The sequence below is a fragment of the Agelaius tricolor genome, unplaced genomic scaffold, assembly GCF_023055355.1.
Source record: "Agelaius tricolor isolate 1412-34295 unplaced genomic scaffold, bAgeTri1.0.p SCAF_39, whole genome shotgun sequence".
In the NCBI taxonomy this organism is placed as follows: domain Eukaryota; kingdom Metazoa; phylum Chordata; class Aves; order Passeriformes; family Icteridae; genus Agelaius; species Agelaius tricolor.
Window position 1 is genome coordinate 4,010,812 of NW_027269299.1, and position 21,689 is coordinate 4,032,500.

Sequence of the window (21,689 nt, forward strand, 5' to 3'; positions counted from 1 at the left end):
TGCTTAGTTAGCCTTTCAACATATTAGCTTCTGACAGTTTGTGGTTTAAGCCTTATGACATTTATTTTGCAATATATTAGCCCATTATATTCATCTTGCAACATATTAGCTGGTTACATCTATCCTTGTGGGTTTTTTCTATTATTGGCTTTTCCCCCCCTTATAGTCTTTTTAGCAACTTGATGAACAAACTAAGACATTAACTCATTACAACTCCCCCCTTTTTCTTTTACCCATTTTGTTCATCAAATCATCTTAATGCAAGTTGACTCAAGGTGGCTTCCTCTCCCAATTCTAGATTTTCTACCGGTTCATATTTGGTCTTGATTAAAAGGAGATGGGCTGCCTCTAACCTTCCTTTCACTATCTTAAGTATTGTATTAAATATGCAGGGTCCAAAAGTTAGCCCAAGAATTATCATAATTGCTGGTCCTGCTATTGTAGAGAGTAGGGTGCTTAACCATGGGGATTGGTTGAACCTATACTCGAACCATCCTTGTTGGGCCTCTCTTTCTCTCTTCCTTTGTGCCAGCCTTTCCCTCAATTCAGCCATTGAGTCTCGGACCACTCCGGTATGGTCCGCGTAAAAACAACACTCTTCTCTTAGAGTGGCACATAGCCCTCCTTGCTGCATGAACAAGAGGTCTAACCCTCGTCTGTTCTGCAGGGTGACTTCTGAAAGTGAAGAGAGAGATTTTTTGAGGAAGGAAATTGATTTCTCTATTCTCTGTAGGTCCTCATCAATAGTCATCTGTAGTTGAGAGAGCCCTTGCTGTTGAGTTGCAAGGGCTGAGATACCTGTGGCTGCACCGGTAGCACCTAAACCGAGGAGCATTGCTATGGTTATTCCCATTATTACCTCCCTTTTTTGGATTTGGTCTGGTTCTTCTAAGGGGTGATACATCTCCTCTTCCTTGTGGTACAGGACCTTTGGGACGATTAAAACTTGAATACAAAAGTCGTTAGCATTATCGAATCTATCAAGGAGTATACAGGGGCTTACCCCAGATCGCTGGCAAACCCACATTCCTGATGTGGCTGGAATTGCCTATTTATAGTCTTTACTCTTAGGCATGATAAATTCAGTGCAGAAATTGCCCATCCGCCTTGCTGAGGCTGCATTACCGAAACATTTGCTTTGGCCTGTGACCTAACTTGGGTAATTCCTCTACGGGGAGTGTCCCACCTGCACTGGTGTGGATTCTCTGTTGTTGAGTAGTTAAAGGGGTTATTAAGGGTGATACCTTCATAAAAGGGGGGCTTCACATCATAACATAGCCAGCATGATTTCCTAAGGTTTGGGTTAGATTGATTCAGTGATAAAAAGGTAGCATTTAATACACTAAGAAACAGATCGTAAAAAGCTGAAATCTCTAAGGGATTATTAAGAGTAACGTTGTGACTAGCCGTGGCTCCCTTCTTGGGCCCACCTGCTGTAAGAATTGGATTGGGTCCAATTGGTCAGGGTATCGATGGTAAAAGTCAGACAATTTGTATGTTCACCCAAATATCGCGAAAGGCGCGAACAAATACCGGCCATACTCTTCCCGTGGCCCAACTCTTATGGGTTGGTTGCAGAATTGTCATAGTATAACCCGTGCAAGTGTGCTTTCTCCCATCCCGGGGCGTATATATCTGTTTGCTACTATCGAACAGTGGTTCGCGACAGCCATGGGGAGCGTACTTGGCTTGCAGGAACTTATCAGGTTGCTGTGGTTGCCCTCTATTACTTGTTACAATGGTCTCACAACCCCAATATCCGCAGTACCCGTACCCAGGATAATTACAGTAACTTTTGCCTGGGTTAGAAGCAGGACACCAATAGGTTTGGTGCAGTGCTTGTTCTCCAAAACGAGGAAATCTCAGTCGTAGGGGAAAAATGTCCTTTAATCTAAATTCACAGGATGGGTCGGTTGATGTAATAGTTTCTTTGATAACAATTTCGTCTGAAAGATGGTGTAGAACCCACTTAAATGGCTGGTAAGGGTAGTATTCTGAATCAGTCTGCCCTCTGCTGATTAATCTTGAAAATAAGATCACATAGAGGTACCATTGCCACTTGGATCTCATTATTGTAAGATTCCTTGAGAGTTGCTGATCTGCTTGATGATTGGCTGCTTTTTCTAAAACAACCTGGGATATATGGGTTGTGGGAGCGTTCAAGGATCCAGTCCTGCAAAAAAAACCCTTATAATAGATTTAAGTGAATCTCGTATCTGCTTGAATTAGATGTTCTCCTTCCCCCTCTATATTTCTAGTTACTTATTCCTATGTTCCCTGTCGCAGACTTCTTTCATGAAAAATCCTTTCTTAGGATTTTTCCTTGTGAGAAGCTGCAGTTTCATCAACCAAAAGTAAACAATGGTTATCTGCTGCTGTGGAATGCAACAGGTAGACCTGGGATTGGTCTCCTGTGGATGCTTGGATTTACTGACCACTCATGGCAGAGCTGGCTCTTGCTCTCTGTCTGAGACACAGATCTTTGTTATTCATTCTTGTCTATTCTTAGCTTAGCTAGCTTCTGAAGAAACCTATTCCTTTCTATTTCTTTTTAGTATAGTCTTAATGTAACATATATCATAAAATAATAAATCAAGCCTTCTGATCATGGAGTCAACATTCTCGTCTCTTCTTCATCCTGAAAACCCTTGTGACCGCGGTCACACGGAGTGGCTGCGACTCGGGAGCGCGACCGTCCCAGCGGCCGCAGCGCTGTCAGGCAGCGCCTGCACGCTGGGCGCGCTTCCGGCAGCTCTGGTCTCCCCAGAAGCGGGGAATCAGGCAGCCCCTGCCTCAGACCCAGCCAGAAACCCAACCAAGTGAGACCAGAGGCAGGGGCCCTTTCCCGTCCCTCTGGGGCACAGCTGCAAAACAGCCGCTGTGTCTTCCTGCGCCTGTGTCTGGGCTGTGCTGAGCCCAGAGCCGGCCAGCTTGTGCTCTGCTGTGCCAACAGCGTTCTGGGCAGGCAGGCAGAAGTGCTGCATGCACATTGGGGAAGGGGCTCACGAGAGCCTCCTGTGGGAACAGGGCTCCGCTCCCTGGCTGGGAACAGCCTGGTTTTGCTGCCGTGAGTGCAGGCAGGAGTTCATGCACTTGAACGGGCAGCGGACACCTCTTGTTTCTAGGGGGCCTGGGGCTGCGTGCCACAAGGGGCACGAGGAAAGAGACTCGGGAGAAGGAAGATGAGCTTGATCTGCAGTGCCTGTGCTACAAGGCGCAGAAGTAATTCAGCCTTGCCAGGGTTTCCTAAGTGTGTGTTGGTGTTGGCCGGGAAATGGACATATTTGGGGAAATGGAGACATTTGGGGAAATGCCTTTGGAGAGAGGGGCTTGCTTCTCAAGCAAAGTGCTTCCCCAGGAGCCCCCAGTGAGGTAGGTGCAGGCTGTCTCCCTTTGGCTCCCTGCCCCCCTTTTGTCCTTGAGGCCCCTTGCACTTGGCAGAGGGGCGTGGCGAGGGAGAAGGCTGTGAGGAGCAGCTTTGGCATCTGCCTGGGTCTGCAGAGACCAAGCCAAGCACCAGTGGCGGCAGGGTGTGTTCCCCCGCTGTGAGCACAGGACAGAGAGGGATCATCTCTGTCCAGCCGAGAGCCCCAAATGCCTCTCAGAGAGCTGTGAATTCAAAGGCCTTTATGCACACATTGATGCCATCTTCCCTTTCTGCTGTCTTTGAACTCTTGGCAAGAGGCGTTTGCCTCTTGCTTGCTGGAAGCTGCTCTGCTCCAGGGCTGGCACCAAGCTGGGCTGTGCGGGCACCGTGGAGAGTCCTTCCCTGAGCACTTGGTGGGTAGTGGTGTGTCCAGGGCTGTGTTAGACACTCGGGGCAATGGATTCCTTCCAAGCGGGGGCACCTAGGGTGGAGAGGGGGTGGCCCTGGGGCACGTGGCAGCATGTCCCTTTGTGACACGGTGCAGTGGGGTGACCGTGGAACCGAAAGGGACAGCGTGTCTGAGCAGCCCTTTGTGACACACGCTGACATAGGGGCTGGCACGGGGCAGCCACGCCACAGTGCTCGGTGCACGCGACGGGACAGGAGGTGACAGAGCGGAGCTGTGAGGTGTCCCCACACAGCCGGCTCGTTGGTTGCTGACCCAGAGCTCTTCCGAGACGTTCTTCCTGTGGCTGGCCTCACAGCCAGACCTCGGGATTCAGTGACTCAGAGCTTTTCCGAGTCATCTCCCATCCCTGCGGCCGGTGCCCTCGTGGCCAGGCCGTGGGACTTGGTGACCTCCATCATTCACCAGGAGTCTCCTGTCATTGTGACAGGAGACCTTGAGTGCAGGAATTGCTGTCCTGTAGCCTTCCTGAGGCTCCTCTGTTGCAGGTGCCCGCAAGGCACAACTGCAGCATTCGCTGACTCTGGCCTTGGCTGAGGCATTTGAAAGTGCCCTCGAGGTCAGAGAGCGGGATGGCGGGCAGACTGCTCAGCCTGTTCAAGGGGCTTCGGGGCAAGAAAAGCAAAGGCCCTGCAGCTGCCCCAGTGCAGCAGCCTGCAGAGCCGGAGCAGTTGCAGCCGCTGCAGGACGGTGAGTGGCAGAGCCGGGCCGCAGGGCTGGTGCCTGCAGCCGGCCTGGCCCCATCCCATCCCATCCCATCCCATCCCATCCCATCCCATCCCATCCCATCCCATCCCATCCCATCCCATCCCTGTTGACACGCCCATGGACAGGATGGGACAGGGGCTGGGGCTGCCTCCCCGTTGGCCATGCTCCGTGCCCCGGGCGCTTGGGGGGCTGTACCTGCCTGGAGAGCGCAGGGCTGGGCTGTGTTCTCCCACCTCTCCCGCAGCCCCTCAGCTCTGGCTGCGCTTCCTCTTTGGCAGATGCAGCCAGGGACCGGACTCAAGAGCAGGAGCCCACCCATGGCCACTTCCACAGAGCAGCGCAGGTACCTGCGGCCATCCCCACCTGGGCCGGGCCTGCTGGCACTGCTCAGCTGGGCCCCGCGTTGGAGCAGACCATGGAACGTCCCTCTCTTCTTCCCGCCCTTCCTTCTGTTGCAGACACTGCGGAGGTTCCTGCGCCTACGGCGCACTAAGACCAGCAGCCCCGCACCCAAGGGCACGGCCAAGCCCGGCCCCGCGCCCGAGGGCATGGCCGAGCCCGACCCCAGGCCCAGCGAGCTGCGGGCAGAGGCTGCTTCCAGCAAAGCATCCTCTGACCTGGCTGCCAGCTCTGACTGGGAAACTGACGAGGGCTGGGAGGAGGCTGACATGGCCCTGGCGGAGGGCATGGCCACCAGCAGCACCATCAGCCAGGGCATCCCAGAGACTGAGGCCATGCCCACACTCACTGTGAGTCCTGGAGCCACTCTGGAGTTTTTCCAGAAGGGTTTTTATTCTCTGCAGCAGCCTGGGGCCAGGGCTGAAGGCCTCTCAGGATCACGTGGCCCCTCAAGCCATGTCCACTGGGCCCCCTCAGCCCCATCCCAGTGGGCGAGCACTTCTTGGGGGAAGCTGGGCAAGTTGCTCCCTTGGACAGCACTCCAAGTCTTCCCCATGCCGCTTCCTCCAGGTGCAAGCCGCGGTGAGTGCCATGCTGCAGAGACTCACGTCCTGTGAGTCTGTGGACGCCGGGCTGCAAATGGCCATTGTCAGCCTCACCGAAGAACACCCTGCCCACGTGGTGATGAGCCTCCTGCGCTGTGCCCCAATGTGTGACAGGTACGGGGCACAAGTGCCTCGAGGGCTCGGTGCTCACCGGCCCGTAGGCCCCCTGGCCCTGTACAGCCTGTCCGGCGGGGTCTGCCAGACGGGCGGAGAGCACCGGCACCCTCGGGCCCCTCTGTTTCCTGAGCCTGCTGCCATGCTCCCTCCCGGCCCCACGCAGCTGCACAGGGCACGGTACTGACGCACAGCTCTGGTCCCACAGAGCCGCCGTGCTGCTGTGGAGAGCCATGGGCACCTCGGAGGTAGCCATGGAGGAGGTGCTTCCAGCGCTGCTCTCTGCCATAGAGGAGCAGCCACCGTACGGCAGCTCCCTCTGCAGTGGAGACAACGAGGCCGTCCTTGCCCTGGCTGTGAGTTTCTGGAGCTGGCCTACGCTGGCCCTCCAGGTCGCCTTCTCAGAAGCTCTCCATGCTCTCCCCAGCCTGCAGCTCCCTGCCTGGGCTGAAAGCTGGGCTAGGGCCAGCTGGCCGGGTGCTCCCCCTGCCTCTCACCCCCGGCCCTGCCTCATGGACACCTCCGCACTGAGCACTGCCTCAGGGCGCTTTGTCTCTTGCAGGCAACTCTGGTGCTGTGGAGGATTGCAAGCATGCCCGAGTGGCACTACGCAATCCTCCTTCATTCTCCACACCTGTTGGTGGCTCTGCTCTTGCAAATTTTCACCACCACGGAGCAGAGGCCAGAGGATGTGGAGACCCAGCTCTTCTGGAGAGCATGCAAGGAGGAACACGACCTTCCCAGCCAGCCCTACAGGTGCCAGTCGCCCTGTCCTTCCCACGCCCTTGTGGCCAGGGCCAGTGCTCCCAGAGTGACCTGGCCTTGGCTCGGCACACAGGTTTGCAGTGCAGACCATGAAGGCTCTGCTCTGCCGACTGGGCTTTGGCAAGAACCTGCTGGCTCTGGAGCACAAGCAGCTCTGGGACACCCTGCTCTGTGCCGACAGCCAGCACTATGCAGCGGGCCTGCTGGCCAGGTGAGATCCCCTACTCCCAGCCGCCACCGCCACCATTTGTGCCCCGTGCCCGGAGTGCCCCACACAGTCCCCGGGGCTTGTAAGCGAGAGGGCCTCGTCACCGAGGGAGGGCCGAGCAGACTGCAAAGGGCCGGGAGAGGAGGATGCCCAGCAGCAGCCGCCACTCAAGGGGCCCATGTCCCCTTGCAGAGTGCTGGGGAAAGATGGGACCTCTGTGAGTCACTCCTGGGAGAGGTCTGTCCGCCCAGCTCAGGGCCTTGGTGCCTTTTTCCCCTGCCAGGGAGATACGCTGTGGCTTGACCCCCTTGTGTCCCCACATGGCCTCGCACCTGCTCAGCCTGCTGGTCGGGAAGCAGCCCCGCTGGCATCTGCCTGCCCTGGCGTTCTTTGTGGAGGTGAGCCTGATGGCCAGCGCTGCCTGGCTGAGCTGCCTCCCAGCTCTCTGGCCTCTGGTAGCTGCAGCCACCTGGGAGGCTGCCCGCGCCCGCTGCTGCTGCCTGGAGCCAGCCTGCTCCCCTGCCACTGCCCTCCTGTGCCTTTCAGCTCCTGGAGTGTCTGGACCTGAGCAAACACGGTCCCAGTGCCCTGTGGGTGCTATCCCGGCACCTGCCGAGCCAGCACAGGGACAGGCTGCGCCTGGAGCTCAGAGGCCTCATGGTGCTCAGCAAGGAGCCCTCGCTGGTGAGAAGGGGGCAGTGGCTGAAGCCGCGCTGGCAGTGTGGGGCTGGGGAAGGCAGACCTTTGGGCTTGGCTGGGCTTTGGCAGCAGAGGCAGCTGCTGCCAGCTCTCCCGACTCCCGCTTCAGCTGCCCCAGTGCCCCAAGCAGCTGTTGGTGCTGCAGCCAGTCACAGCTTCACAGCACAGCCTGGTCTTGCACACAGGCCGGAGGAATACGTGGCCTCTATCAACACCTGCTGGAGCTGCTGGCCCATGCAGATGCAGAGATGGTCGGGATGAGCCTCTCTGTGCTCACGCATGTGCTCCAGGACAAAGACCTCGCAATACCCAGCACCACCGCCCTGAAGCTGGCTGAGTCCCTCCTGCCACACTTTGAGAATGTAAGGCTCTGCGCCCCCAGCCAAGGGCACTGGACGCTGCCTGCCTGGAAACTTTGTGCCCTGTTCATTTTAGGGCCTTTGCCCCAGTGGGCCTGGAGTAGTTGGTGCTTAGGACTTTTCCTTTCCTCCAGGACAACAGCCATGTGCAGCTGCTCTCCATTAAGCTCTTGGGCAAGGTGTTGGAGCTGGGAGTGGAAGAGAGGGAAAATGCTCTCAGGACAGTTGTGAGCCAGAGCCTGCTCCCTCTGTTCTTGCGCTGGCACCACGAGGACGTGCACGTGGCCGAGGTGAGGTTTGGTGTGATGCTGCCACATCCCTGGCCGGGGGCTGGGCTGCCTCCTGCTCCGGCGCCTGGCGGGCTCCAGCCTCCCCTGGCCTTGGCACAGGGAGCCGGCTGCCATGTGACTCACCTGGGCTCTGGTGCCACCTGCGGCTCTCTGCTGCTCTGCAGGCGTCAGGCGAAACCCTGCTTTGTGCCACACGCTTCCTGAGGAGGAGGGATCTGGAGGAGCCACTGAGGAAGAAGCGGTGGATGAAGTTGGCCGAGAGCCTGGTAAGGACAGCCCAGGAGCCCCAGCCGCAGGCTAGATTGGAGAGGCCACCCCTGCCCCCGGTGCTCAGTGCGGGGGGCTGGCAGCTGCGCCCCCCACGCCACTCGCTGCCCTGGGCCGTGCGCGCCGGCTGGGCCGGTGCCGGGTGCAGGGAGCACCCGGCCGAGGGGCAGAGCCCGCGCCGAGCCTTCCCTGCCGCCGCTCCCCACAGCTGCTGCAGGACGAGAGCCGAGCGGCCGAGCACCTGCACTGGGCCCTGCCGCACCTGCAGAGCCCACAGAGGCCCCTACGAGAGGCGGCCGTCAGGTTCCTCGGTGAGCCAGCAGCCCGGCGCCCCTCCCCGCCTCCCGGCCCGGCCGCTGCCCCGGCTGCAGCGGGAGCCGCGCCCGGGCCGCTGCAGCCCCGCCCACCCTGGGCGCTGCCGCCGCCCTCCCGCAGCCGTGCCCTCGGCCGGCAGCGTGCGGCAGGGGCCCGGGACAAGCCCTGCCTGGCATGAGGGCAGCTGTGCCGCCTGGCGCCGCCACATGCTCTGTCTTAACAGGGGTGGCCGGAGTGCTCATGATGGGGCAGAACGAGGAGCTCCAGGTCCTCAGTCAGGGTGAGTCAGGGCAGCCGTGTGGCAGCGAGTACCGCCCGGGGAAGGGGAGGCAGCAGCTGCAAATCCCGGCCCCGCAGCTACAATCTGTCACCGGGCTGCCCAGGGCTCTGCTCCCTGTGCGCACCAGGGGCGGCGGGGGCACAGCCCGGAGACCTTTCGGGGACACGTGGCGGATCCGTGGCCAGCACCTTCCGCCCAAAGCCCTTGTCTCCTGCTCCCTCCTGGCCATGGCGAGAGCCGGCCGGCATGGCCCTGGCAGGAGGCTTTCCTTGGATTCCCTCCATTTGCTTTCTGACCGTGGCTCTGTTCCTCTCTCTTCCAGCTCTTCAAGCCCTCAGGGAAGACGAGAGCCCATCCTGCATGAACACATGGATTCAGATGAAATTCCAAAGAAGATCTGCAGAACTTTGTTTGTCTCCTGGACCAGATGTACCTGTACCGGCCTCCTTCGATGATTTCCAGTTGGGACTGCCTGCAGCTCCAGGCACGGCTCTGGCTGCTCACAGCTGAGCCTGTGTGAAGCTCCAGCAGCTCCTGCCATCTCCCTCCCTGTTGGCAGCTCCTTCCCTGCAGCCCTCAGGCCCTGCCCATGCCCTTTTTTACCTCCCAGCTCACCCCTTCGCTTCGCTTCGCTTTCCCTTAATAAACTGTTTGTGTTTTTCACTTTACCTGCATCTCCGTGCAGCTGAAGCGGCGCAAAACCGGAGCCCGGGGACACGCAGGGCCCTGCTGCCGTTCTCCTCCCCGCTGTGTTCCGTGCACGGACAGAGAGGAACAAGGGCAGCTCAGGCTGCAAAGGTCCCTGTCCCGCTGCTCCAGCTGCACAGCGGCGTGCAGTTAAAGGGCGTGCTGAGCATGCTGAAGGGGAAAAGGAGCCCGGGTTTTAGAAGAGGCAACTTGAGTGTGCTCCGAAGCCAGCCGTGAGCGATTCCAGTGAAGGCATCCGCCAAGGGCAAAGGAGCTTGGGAACACAGGTCTCCCCCGGGCCTTGGACAACAGGTTAACCCCTGTGCCTCAGAAATCAGGTCTGCCCCGGGGGCCTAGGACATCAGGTCTACCCCAGTGCCTAGGAAAACAGGTCTACCCCAAGGGGCCTGGGACAACAGGTCTACCCAAGGGCCTGGGACAACAGGTCTACCCAGTGGCTGGGCTGCCTTATTCAAAGGCCGGCCCAGGCACAACAGGTCTACCCAATGGGCCCAGGCTGCCGTAGGCGAGGGCCGGCCCGGGACAACAGGTCTACCCAAGGGCCTGGGACAACAGGTCTACTCCAAGGGGCCTGGGAACACAGGTCTACCCCAAGGGGCCTCGGACATCAGGCCTACCCAAGGGGCCTGGGACATCAGGTCTACCCCGGCATGGGGGGGGGGGGGGGGGGGGAGGCGCGCCCAGGCAGCCGTGGGCCAATGCCGGGCTGGGACAACAGGTCTACCCCAGGGCCTGGGACAACAGGTCTACCCTGGGGCCCGGGACACCAGGTCTACCCCAAGGGCCGGGCTACCATAGGCAAAGGCCGATCCGGGACAACAGGTCCACCCAAGGGCCTGGGACAACGGGTCTACCCCGGGGTGCCCAGGCGGCCGTGGCCTAAGGCCGGCCGCGGACGACAGGTCTGTGCAGTGCCTGGGCTGCCTTGGGCGAAGGCCGGCCCGGGGACAACAGGTCTACCCAGGGGCTGGGCTGCTGTAGGCGAGGTTCTGCCTGGGAAAACAGGTGGCCGCGGGCCAAGGCCGGCCGCGGACAAGAGGTCTACCCCAAGGCCTGGGCTGCCCTAGGCAAAGGCCAGCGGTGGACAACAGGTCTACCCCCGCCACCGGAGATGGCACCAAGCGGGTTACCCCCCCCCGCCCGCACCGCGTGCCCGCACACGTGGAGGGCCTCGGGGAGACCCGCCGATGATGACCGCTGCTGCCACTGCCTGCGCGGCCAAGCCCCTGCCCCGTGTGTCGGGCCTGGGACCCGCGCGGAGGGAAGTCGAACCTGCGCGTGGCTGTAGCAGGGGTGGGGTGGGGCGGGGCCACTCTCTCTTTCGGCACGGGCGCCTGGAGCGTGCCCGCGCTGGCAGCACGCGGCCCTTCACTCGGTGCCCAGCCCCCGGACCCCGCGTATCGGGCCTGAGACCCGCGTGGAGGAGAGCGCCAAGGCAGACCGCGCCAGCGCAGGCGCCCGGCGCGCCGGGCACTACCAGGCCCCCTGTTCGCCCCAGCCCACCGACAGAGAGAGATCGAAAGAGGAGGAAGCTGACCGCGCACAGCCCGCACGCCAGCGCGGTGGGCTGGCCGGCCGCTCACGTGTTCGACAGCGACAAAAGCTTGTGTTGAGGGCTGATTTCAATAGATCGCAGCGAGGGAGCTGCTCTGCTACGTACAAAACCCTGACCCAGAATCAGGTCGTCCATGAATGATTTAGCGCTGGGTGCCCCACGATCATGCGGTACACGACGGGGGAGGGGTGGCGCCGCATCCATCCACCCCTCCGCTCCCAACCACGAGCGGCACTCCTCACCGGGCCCGCCCGCGGGCGGCTATCGCGAGCCCACTGAGGCGCCAGCAGCACTATGGTATCGCTACATCTAGGCGGGATTCTGACTTAGAGGCGTTCAGTCATAAGCCCGCAGATGGTAGCCTCGCGCCAGAGGCTCCTCAGCCAAGCGCACGCACCAGGGGTCTGAACCTGCGGTTCCTCTTGTACTGAGCAGGATTACTATTGCAACAACACATCATCAGTAGGGTAAAACTAACTAGTGGGTGAACAATCCAACGCTTGGTGAATTCTGCTTCACAATGATAGGAAGAGCCGACATCGAAGGATCAAAAAGCGACGTCGCTATGAACGCTTGGCCGCCACAAGCCAGTTATCCCACAGGGTTAACTTTTCTGACACCTCCTGCTTAAAACCCAAAAAGCCAGAAGGATCGTGAGGCCCCGCTTTCACAGTCTGTATTCGTACTGAAAATCAAGATCAAGCCAGCTTTTGCCCTTCTGCTCCGCGGGGGGTTTCCATCCTCCCTGAGCTCGCCTTAGGACACCTGCGTTACGCTTTGACAGGTGTACCGCCCCAGTCAAACTCCCCACCTGACGCTGACCCTGGAGCGGGTCGCGGCCGACGCGTGCTGGCCGCTTGGCGCCAGAAGTGAGAGCCCCCCTCGGGGCTCACCCCCCCGCCTCACCGGGTAAGTGAAAAAACGATCAGAGTAGTGGTATTTCACCGACGGCCGGGATGCCAGCGGGCGGGTTGCCCCGCACCGCTGAGCGTGCGCCCGGCCTCCAACTTATTCTACACCTCTCATGTCTCTTCACAGCGCCAGACTAGAGTCAAGCTCAACAGGGTCTTCTTTCCCTGCTGATTCCGACAAGCCTGTTCCCTTGGCTGTGGTTTCGCTGGATAGTAGGTAGGGACAGTGGGAATCTTGTTCATCCATTCATGCGTGTCACTAATTAGATGACGAGGCATTTGGCTAGAGATCGAACACATATAAATAATATATGTCCCTTTTCCGGGTAAAGGTGGCCCGTCCACCTTGGACAAATCCGGTTAAGCGGTACAAGTCCAGTAGGATTGGTTCGAGTCAGGTGGTATTTGACGCTTTGGGAATTAAAGTTCCTGTCCCTACCCACTATGAGCTACCTAACTGGCCTGTGGCTGCCTTGCGAACCTAGCTACCGTCTAGTTTATTAAAATATAAAAGTAATAAGCATACATCTATAAATCAACACTGCTACAAAAGATCCCCCCAAGATACAAAATAGTAAAATGCAAAAACCAAGAGGTACAAGGTACAAAAATACAAAAATGTCTATCCTATACATTTGATTTCCTAGCTCTACTGGCAAACATATGTACAATGTCCACAGATGAGATGAGCGCGTCCGTGGATAAAGTCCTTGCAACAGTGATCTGCCTCGATCTGGGAAGTCCAAGAGTGTCCAAAAAGTTCAAAGTTCCCCTTGTACCACTTCCTCCGCGTTCCAAGGGGAAAACCCATAAAAACAACGTCCTTAGCGTTGGTGAGGCTCCGCACTTCAGTTTCCAAATGTTTGTACTTGTTCACCTTCTCCACGGCAGCTTCCTCCAGTGCCATCTTTGTCAACTCGAAACGTACTGTCACATCCACAAAAAGTGCATGGTCCTCTTTCATGAATATCAGGTCCGGTTTGTAAAGTTCCTTGGTGGCATCCCTTATGTGCAGCTCCTTGAACACCACCCAGTCTCTCTTTTTCACCTCCTCAATAAGCCTCTCGCCAATGCGATTGTGCCTCTTGATTCTGGCGTCCTTCGTCACTGGGCAGAAGCCGATGATGTGGCCACGGATCTCAAGGTCCGCCTCGCAGTGTCTACAAAACTTAACACAGTTATCTCCCCTCCCCCGCGCGAGAAATTCCCTCGTGGGATAAACATTGGCCCTGAGCTGTAAAGCCGTGAGGAGTTTCCTGTGAGGTATACGTCTATAATATTGAAGCCAATTATTACTAATTGTGTCCCCCTTAAAATTTTTAACTCCACGGCCTTGGGATTCCAATTTTGTCCACTTTTTAAACTCCTTTCTCCTCCAATCACATGGTTTGGGGAACTTACTTTTAGGGTTCGGTGCTTCCCACTCCAAAAGTGTTTCTGCAGTCGCGGGTGGTACAGACGCCGGTAGTGCATCCCAAATTGACAGCATCGCCGCTCTCTTCCCTCCAGCTTGAATCCATAGTTTCTCATACATCTTCTCCATCTCAGCTTTCTCCAGGAAGGTCTTCATCGTCTCGTCCGGAGACTGTGCAATGCGATGCAGTCTCTGGGCCTGCACACTGGGAATCAGTCCTGCCAATTTGATGACGCCCAAACCGCCATCCCTCGTGCTCGAGTACAAGATGGCATCACCCGTGCACGGAGGTAGGTGCATCCAGTCCTTAACCGCTGTTCGGATCTTCAGGTCAAGGGCTTCAAGGGCCCCTGCTTTCATCTCTGTGTGGTCAGCCAGGTAGGTCAGTCAAGGAATGGTTATGTTTTGAGGATGTCAAGTTTTTGCAGAGGTTTAAGTGGGGCTCGGTCAATGCGTTCGAGCCAGACGTCTAGTTTTGCGGAAAGGTCGGTTTTTGCAAACCCAGTCCAGGGGTCGATCTGCAGGCCGAGGTATTTCTCCGATTCCCCGGGGTTAATCATGTTCAGGGGTGTGCCGTTGATGCTCCATGCAGTGCAGTTGTTGACAGTGTAAGAGTCTTTTGTGGGCTTGATGTAGAAGCCGTGGCACTTTTGTCCCTGCGTTTTGAGACCTGTGAGATCGCAAAAGGTCTCCAGAATCTTGATGTTCACGTTCATGTTCTCCCAGGAGTCGCTCAACAAGACCAGATCGTCAGCGAATGCCATGGCAGTTATCGTACGCTCTCCACGATGGAATCCTTTGCCACTCTCTTCCAGCTTGCACAGCAAGGGGTCCATTGCCATGTTGAATAGAAGGGGTGACAGCGGATCACCCTGCTTCACTCCAACCTGGATCTGTGTTCTTCTTGACGGTACTGATGTCCTTGTACATATTGCCCACCAGTCCGACGACGTGGGGATCCACTCTCCGTTGCTGTAAAACGGTAAGATGTGCTGGTGGCTCACGGGGTCAAAAGCCTTAGCAATGTCCACGAATATAACACCCAGTGGTCTATGTTCATTTTTGGCAGTCCGAATTATAGTTTGTAGGAGCTTCAGGTTCTCAGAACATCCTGCCGCACTGATGAAACTTCTCTGCCTTGGGTTGAGGGGGCACGCCTTAGTCATCCTCGCCATCACGATCCTGGAGAACAGCCTCAGCAAGATGGAACCAATCATGATGGGTCTCCAGTTGCTGATGTCTTTTAGGCACTCCGGTTTTGTCGATTTGGGGATCAAAACAGTCCTGCACCCCCTCACCATGTCCGGGATGTCACCAGATGTTAACCACAGGTCGAAGAGCTCAGCAGTCCGGGTATACCCGGGATCCATCTTCCTGATGTCCCCAAGGGCAATCCCATCTGGACCTGGCGCCGAGCCCTTGCTCATTTCCCGCACATTCTTTTCAATTTCTTTGGCCGTAATTAAGTCCCTGAAGGCCTTATGGTGGGCCTTCCCTTTAATTTCAAAGTCTCCAAAGACTCTCAAGTCTCACACCAAACTGTCCAGGTGTTTCCCATCTGGCCTTGAATACCGAATAAATTTCACTGGGTGATATATCACAGGACAGACATTCGATGTCGTCCAAAATGATCTTCGCTAATTTCCCCGTCTAGATGGAATAAACGCTGAAAGCAGAGGTAGTTACCTCTTTTGATCGCTCTGTCCTTCATCCACTTCTGAAACTGTTTTCTTGGCTGCTCCTCCCGAGTTTCCTTTTTGCTTTTCCCCCAGAGCGCTGTTCTTATTTGGCTCACTGATTCCAGGCAACCAAAGCAGTCCTGTGCTGTCTGATTGAGCAGTGGTCGCACCTTTTGGCCTTCTAATAACTGTTCAAATGCTCTGGGGAAGTTGTTAATTGTCCCATCTGATAAACGTTCTTTGATCCTTTTCTGATAACGAGCCTGCAGTCGCCCCACCCTCTGCTGGCCAACGGTTTCCCAGGGACCATTATCCCTATCAAGGTGGTGTCCAGATGTCTCTATTGTTCCCTTCCCAGCAGCTGGTCCTCCCGGCTGGTGGTTCCCCCCAAGTCGATTGTTCACAGTTCCTGCCTGGGATTGATGACTTGACCCAGGTTCTGATTTCAAGTTCCCAGCTGCTCCCCCACCCACTCCATTCTTCCTGAGCAGCATTCTCCTTTTATCACTAATCTGCTTAGCTGTTTTGCTTGTTAAGTGTTCCGCTATGAGCTTATTAATGTTTTTGTGACTCTCGAACTGTACCTGCAGCTTGACAAGTAGCTCTTCCTCCTCCTTTGTCCAGCATCTTTTGTGGGCTCCTCAGCTTGATGTTTCTTTCGGTTGGGAAGCATCAATCCTCTCCTGGTTTCTAACCAGTGGATGTGCCAATCTTTTGTGTTGTCCTAGGCCAATTTTAGTCATAAAATCTCTACTGCATACCTCACATATCCACTCTCCCACTGGAGGTCCCGCATCCTTCGGACCCTTGCACTTTGCAAAATGACAAACAGTACTGTGATGGTTAAAATCCTCCCTCCCACACTAGGCACACCGAAAGCACACCCACTTCCTCCCGTGAGACCCCTTAAGGTGTTCAATTAGGGCCAGCATCGAGTTGACCTGGGTACCACAGCAAGGACATGGTGGATTTTTGTCAGGAACAGTCACCTTCACGATGTCATCCGGTGCCTGTTCACTGCGGACCTTGGGCACTGGAGGCAATGCCTCTGGTGTACCCTCTTCCCCCTTCCCACTGCCTCCCTTCTCAAGTACATTCTGATCATCGTCCTTAGGGGGACTAGGATTTAAGTAGTCCCCCTCACTCAGTTGTGGTGTAGGCTGTTCAAACACTTCAGGAAACCCGTTCAACACCCCCCCATTAACAGAAAAATGAACCACCCCTTGTACATGCTCCTGCAGATCTGACCTATACAGTTCTAAAGAGAAATTCACCAGCAAGCCCAATTCATTTTCTGTCAATTTGGTGGTTGTAGATGTTACAAAATCATCTCAGGAGGTCTGAGTGCCCACCGATACCCCAGTAAGGTGTAACGGCCGCCCCCAGTTTCCGCTTCCGAGAAACGGATTCGGATTTGGAATAGCCGAGTCATGACTGGATTCAACATTGGGAACGGAATGGGTGCTCAGCCCACCTCCAAACCCATCGCCCCTGTCCAACCGGGGGGCCAGGTTTCAGGTAGAAAGAGAGTCATAGTTACTCCCGCCGTTTACCCGCGCTTCATTGAATTTCTTCACTTTGACATTCAGAGCATTGGGCAGAAATCACATCGCGTCAACACCTGCCTTGGGCCTCGGAGATGCTTTTTTTTAATTAAACAGTCGGATTCCCCTGGTCCGCACCAGTTCTAAGCTGGCTGCTAGGCACCAGCCAAGGCAGGGCGCCAGCCCGGGGAACCCCTCCGGGGACCCTCCCCCGCGTGAACCGCTTGGCTGACGCCGGCTGTGGCCGCGCGCACGCCGGCTGCGCACCGCGGGAACCCCGCCGGCGGGAACCGACGGGGCGGCGGCGCGCAATGACGACGGCGGCGGCCGCCGCTGGGGTGCTGGCCGCAGCAAGGCGGAGGGTAGGCGGGGGGGGGGCGGGCAGCGCCCGCTGCAGCTGGGGCGATCCACGGGAAGGGCCCAGCGCACGTCCAGAGTAAACGCCACGGGCGCCCGCGCGCGCCCAAGCACCTGGGCAGGCCAGGCGGAGCGCACTCACCCACGCGCGGTGCCTTGTCCAGCCGTGGCATGCACCCAGCCCCGCTTCGCGACCCAGCCCGACCGACCCAGCCCTTAGAGCCAATCCTTATCCTGAAGTTATGGATCTGGCTTGCCGACTTCCCTTACCTACATTGTTCCAACATGCCAGAGGCTGTTCACCTTGGAGAACTGCTGCGGATATGGGTACAGCCTGGCGCGAGACTTACACCCTCTCCCTCAGATTTTCACGGGCCAGCAAGAGCTCACCGGACGCTGCCAGAACCACGACGCTTTCCAAGGCGTGGGCCCCTCTCTCGGGGCGAACCCTTTCCAGGACGCCCAGCCCTTCACAAAGAAAAAAGAACTCTCCCCGGGGCTCCTGCCGGCTTCTCCGGGATTGGTTGTGTCACAGCACTGGGCGCCTCGCAGCGCCCATCTCCGCCACTCCAAATTCGGGGATCCGAACCCGACTCCCTTTGCTGAGGGCAATGGAGGCCATCGCCCGCCCTTTTGGAACGGCGCTCGCCTATCGCTTAGGACCGACTGACCCATGTTCAATTGCTGTTCACATGGAACCCTGCTCCACTTCGGCCTTCAAAGCTCTCCTTTGAATATTTGCTACTACCACCAAGATCTGCACCTGCGGCAACTCCACCCGGGCCCACGTCCCAGGCTTCGAGGCGCACCGCACCAGCCCTCCTACTCGTCGCAGCCTAGCCCCCGCGGGCATTGCACTGCTGGTGACGGCCGGGTAAGGGCCTGACGCTCCAGCGCCATCCATTTTCAGGGTTAGTTGATTCGGCAGGTGAGTTGTTACACACTCCTTAGCGGATTCCGACTTCCACGGCCACCGTCCTGCTGTCTAGATCAACCAACACCTTTTCTGGACTCTGATGAGCGTCGGCATCGGGCGCCTTAACCCGGCGTTCGGTTCACCCCGCAGCGTCAGTTCTGCTTACCAAAAGTGGCCCACTGAGCACTCGCATTCCACGGCGCGGCTCCACGCCAGCGAGCCGGCTCCCTTACCCATTGAAAGTTTGAGAATAGGTTGAGATCGTTTCGGCCCCAAGACCTCTAATCATTCGCTTTACTGGGTAAAACTGCTCATTGCCAAGTGCCAGCTATCCTGAGGGAAACTTCGGAGGGAACCAGCTACTAGATGTTTCAATTAGTCTTTCGCCCCTAGACCCGGGTCGGACGACCGATTTGCACGTCAGGACCGCTACGGACCTCCACCAGAGTTTTCCTCTGGCTTTGCCCTGCCCAGGCATAGTTCACCATCTTTTGGGTCCTAGCAAGGACGCTCACGCTCCACCTCCCTGGCTCCACAAGGGGGAGGTGGGCGAGACGGGCCGGTGGTGCGCCTGGGGCTGCCTGGCATGACGCGCCCTGGGATCCCACCTCAGCCGGCGCGCACCGTCCCTCACCTTCATTGCGCCTTGGGCTTTCGACGACGGCCCCTGACTCGCGCACGTGCTAGACTCCTTGGTCTGTGTTTCAAGACGGGTCAGGTGGGTAGCCGACATCGTCGTGGACCCCGTCAAGCCTGGCCCAGAGGCGCCATGCCGTTGGGGCGCACTGAGGACAGTCTGCCCCGGTTGACTGTGGCGCCGGGGGCCAGCAGGCTCAGCCCCTGCACTTCTGCGTGAAACGCTGCGCTGCGGGGACGCCGCCCCCACCCCCCCACCCCCGGGAGGGGGAGGGCGGGGGAAAAGCGATGTCCCCCACCACGGCGCCGCCAACGGGGGGGAAGGAGGGCGCGGCGGCGGTCCTCTCCCTCGGCCCCGGGATTCAGCAAGACCTGCTGCCCGGGGGCTGTAACACCCGCAGCCGCTCGCGCGGCGCCGGGCAACCTGCCCGCCAGAGGCCTTCTCAGCCGACCTGGAGCTGGTTGCGGCACACCGCTGCGGAGGAAATGTGCCCAGCCAGGGCCGGCTGCCGGCCGAGGGGGGGTCCTTGTGCCGGCCTGCCCCCCCCCGGCTCGCCCCATGCACGGGGTTCGCCCAGGGGATGGAGGGGAGGCGGAGGCCAGGATCCGCAGAACACACGCTGGCCGACCGCAACTCGCCGGGTTAAATCCTCCAGGCAGACTGCGCGGGCCGCACCCATTTACCTCTTAACAGTTTCATGCCCTCTTGAACTCTCTCTTCAAAGTTCTTTTCAACTTTCCCTTACGGTACTTGTTGGCTATCGGTCTTGTGCCGGTATTTAGCCTTAGATGGAATTTACCACCCGCTTTGGGCTGCATTCCCAAGCAACCCGACTCTGAGAAGCCCCGGGCCTGGCGCGCCGGGGGGCTGCTACCGGCCTCACACCGTCCGCGGGCTGCGGCCTCGATCACAAGGACTTGGGTCCCCCAAGAGCGCCGCTGGGGAGGGGGGGTTCTGTATGCCACATATCCTGCGCCACACCGTGGGGTGGGGATTTAGCGCTGGGCTCTTCCCTCTTCACTCGCCGTTACTGAGGGAATCCTCGTTAGTTTCTTTTCCTCTGCTGACTAATATGCTTAAATTCAGCGGGTCGCCACGTCTGATCTGAGCTTGCAAGGCCAAAGCTCGGCTGCGCCGCGCGCAGGGGCGCGCGCGACGATGGCTGCCGTGTCTCCCCCACCCGCTATGCCGCCCGCCCCCCCTCCTCTTCACACTCCTGGAGGGAGGCAGAGAGAGAGAGCGCGTGTGTGCACGAGCGAGTGACGAGGAGACGGAGAGCCCCATCCCGGAGACGAGAACCAAAAAGGGAGCGTGGCAGAGACGGCCCCGCACGGGAGGACTGGCCAGGCGGTGGCGTGCGCGATGGCCTCGGTGGGGGGAGAGAGAGGAATGACAGCACCCCTCGGTGCACCCCGAGACGGCGACAGAAGAGGAGGGGGCAGGCGAAGGGAGGATGGGGTCAGAACAACCATCCCCGGCTCTCTCGCCACGCGCGCACGCTCGGAAGCATGGCACGGTACCGCCGCGATTCCCACCCGCAGACAGCCGCCTGTGCGGGGGGACGCTGGGGGCGAGGCTGTGCCTCGCCTCCCCTTCTCGCCCTCCTCTCTCTTCCTCTCTTGGCCCTCAGCACCACATTTCGACGCCGTCTCGCACTCTCCCTAGGCTGCCGCGCCACCGCATCCACGGCACGGTCCTGGCGAGGACGAGCTCCACCCCAGCGGCTTGCTCCGGGAGCGGGGAGCTACGGAGTGCTCCCCGAGTCTGCATTTAGGGCGGACAAAGGCCCTGTGCGGCTGCGACGACGACGACTGCGACGACGACGACTGCGATGATGACAACGCCCGCCGGGCCACAGTGAAGGGATCGAGGCCGCCTAGGGAAACGCTTCCCTCGCCGAACCCCTGACCGCCTTCCCTCCTGGCACTGGCGGGATGCCGCTGCTGCCGCCACCACCGCCGCCGCCACCACCGCCGCCCGCTGTGGGCAACGGGCCTGAGAGGCGACCCCAGCCATGCCGCCGGAGTGGCCCCTGGATGGCGACTGATCGTCAAGCGACGCTCAGACAGGCGTAGCCCTGGGAGGAACCCGGGGCTGCACGTGCCGTCAAATGGTCGATGGTCAATGTGTCCTGCAATTCACATTAATTCTCACAGCTAGCTGCGTCCTTCATCGACGCACGAGCCGAGTGATCCACCGCTAAGAGTTGTCTGCCTTTCGGGCACCGCTCACGCCAAGCTGCCCCTTTTTTTGTTACTCTGGCGCCGAGGACGCGGGGGCACGCGCCTGGCTTTGACCGTACGAGCACACAAAAACAGAAGGGGGAATAAAAACCAACTAGAGCAACCCATGCTCCGAAGGCCGGACAAGAGGTGGGGGAGCCCGTGCTCCTGACCGCCTCCCCCGCGAGGGGAGACGCCGACCTCACAAACGCCATCCTTCAGAGGCAGACCAGGCACCCGGGCACGGCCCGGCCCCTGCGCGGAGGGCCACGCGGCGTGCGCTGGAATGCGGGTGGGCACGGCAGCCCGCCCGCATCTCACTTTCACGGGACGACACGCACAAAACACACAGCACGCGGCTGGGGGAACGCGGCCGTCAGCCCCCACACACGGCGGCTCTCGCGGAGTGCCGCTGCGCTGTGCGGCTGGCTTTTCTCTTTCCCCACTGCACGGCCTTCCCCGTGCTCGAGACGGCACGCGACAACGACCAGCCCCCACTGGCGCGCCTCCCGTGAAACCGCTCCCCTGCCGGGCGGATGAGCGCCCGGCGGATGCGCTCTGCCGCCGGCCCCAGAGGCTGGGGCCACCGAGAGCCGAGCCAGCATCGCCAGTGCCCAAGGCCTGCCAGACGGCAGACCCCGTTGCCACCACTGGGGCCGCACTCCCAGGACCGCCACTGCTGCGTCGCACCGCCGGGGCCCCTTGCCTTGGGCACGCGCCTGGCGGAAGGCAGCACGGCGCTGAGCCAGGGGGCAACGCCCGCTCTCCTCGTTTGCACGCGGACACCGGGCGGGGAGAAGCGCCCCCGTGGCCACCCCCGCACGCCTTCCTGCAGCCCACATGCAGCTGGGAAGGGCAATGGAGGACGCGACAAGCAGGGCCCGGGACGGGACTGCCGCTGGGT

General features: G+C 58.9%; 1 non-coding gene and 1 pseudogene across 1 annotated transcript; both read right to left on the minus strand.

The window, feature by feature from the left end:
* Positions 1–11,146: 11,146 nt before the first annotated feature.
* Positions 11,147–19,676, minus strand: LOC139603552 (28S ribosomal RNA; annotated as a pseudogene).
* Positions 19,677–20,618: 942 nt separating this feature from the next.
* Positions 20,619–20,771, minus strand: LOC139603568 (5.8S ribosomal RNA). Its single transcript, XR_011683725.1, has one exon. It is a non-coding gene; the product is annotated as a 5.8S ribosomal RNA (ribosomal RNA).
* Between the last annotated feature and the right edge of the window lie 918 nt (positions 20,772–21,689).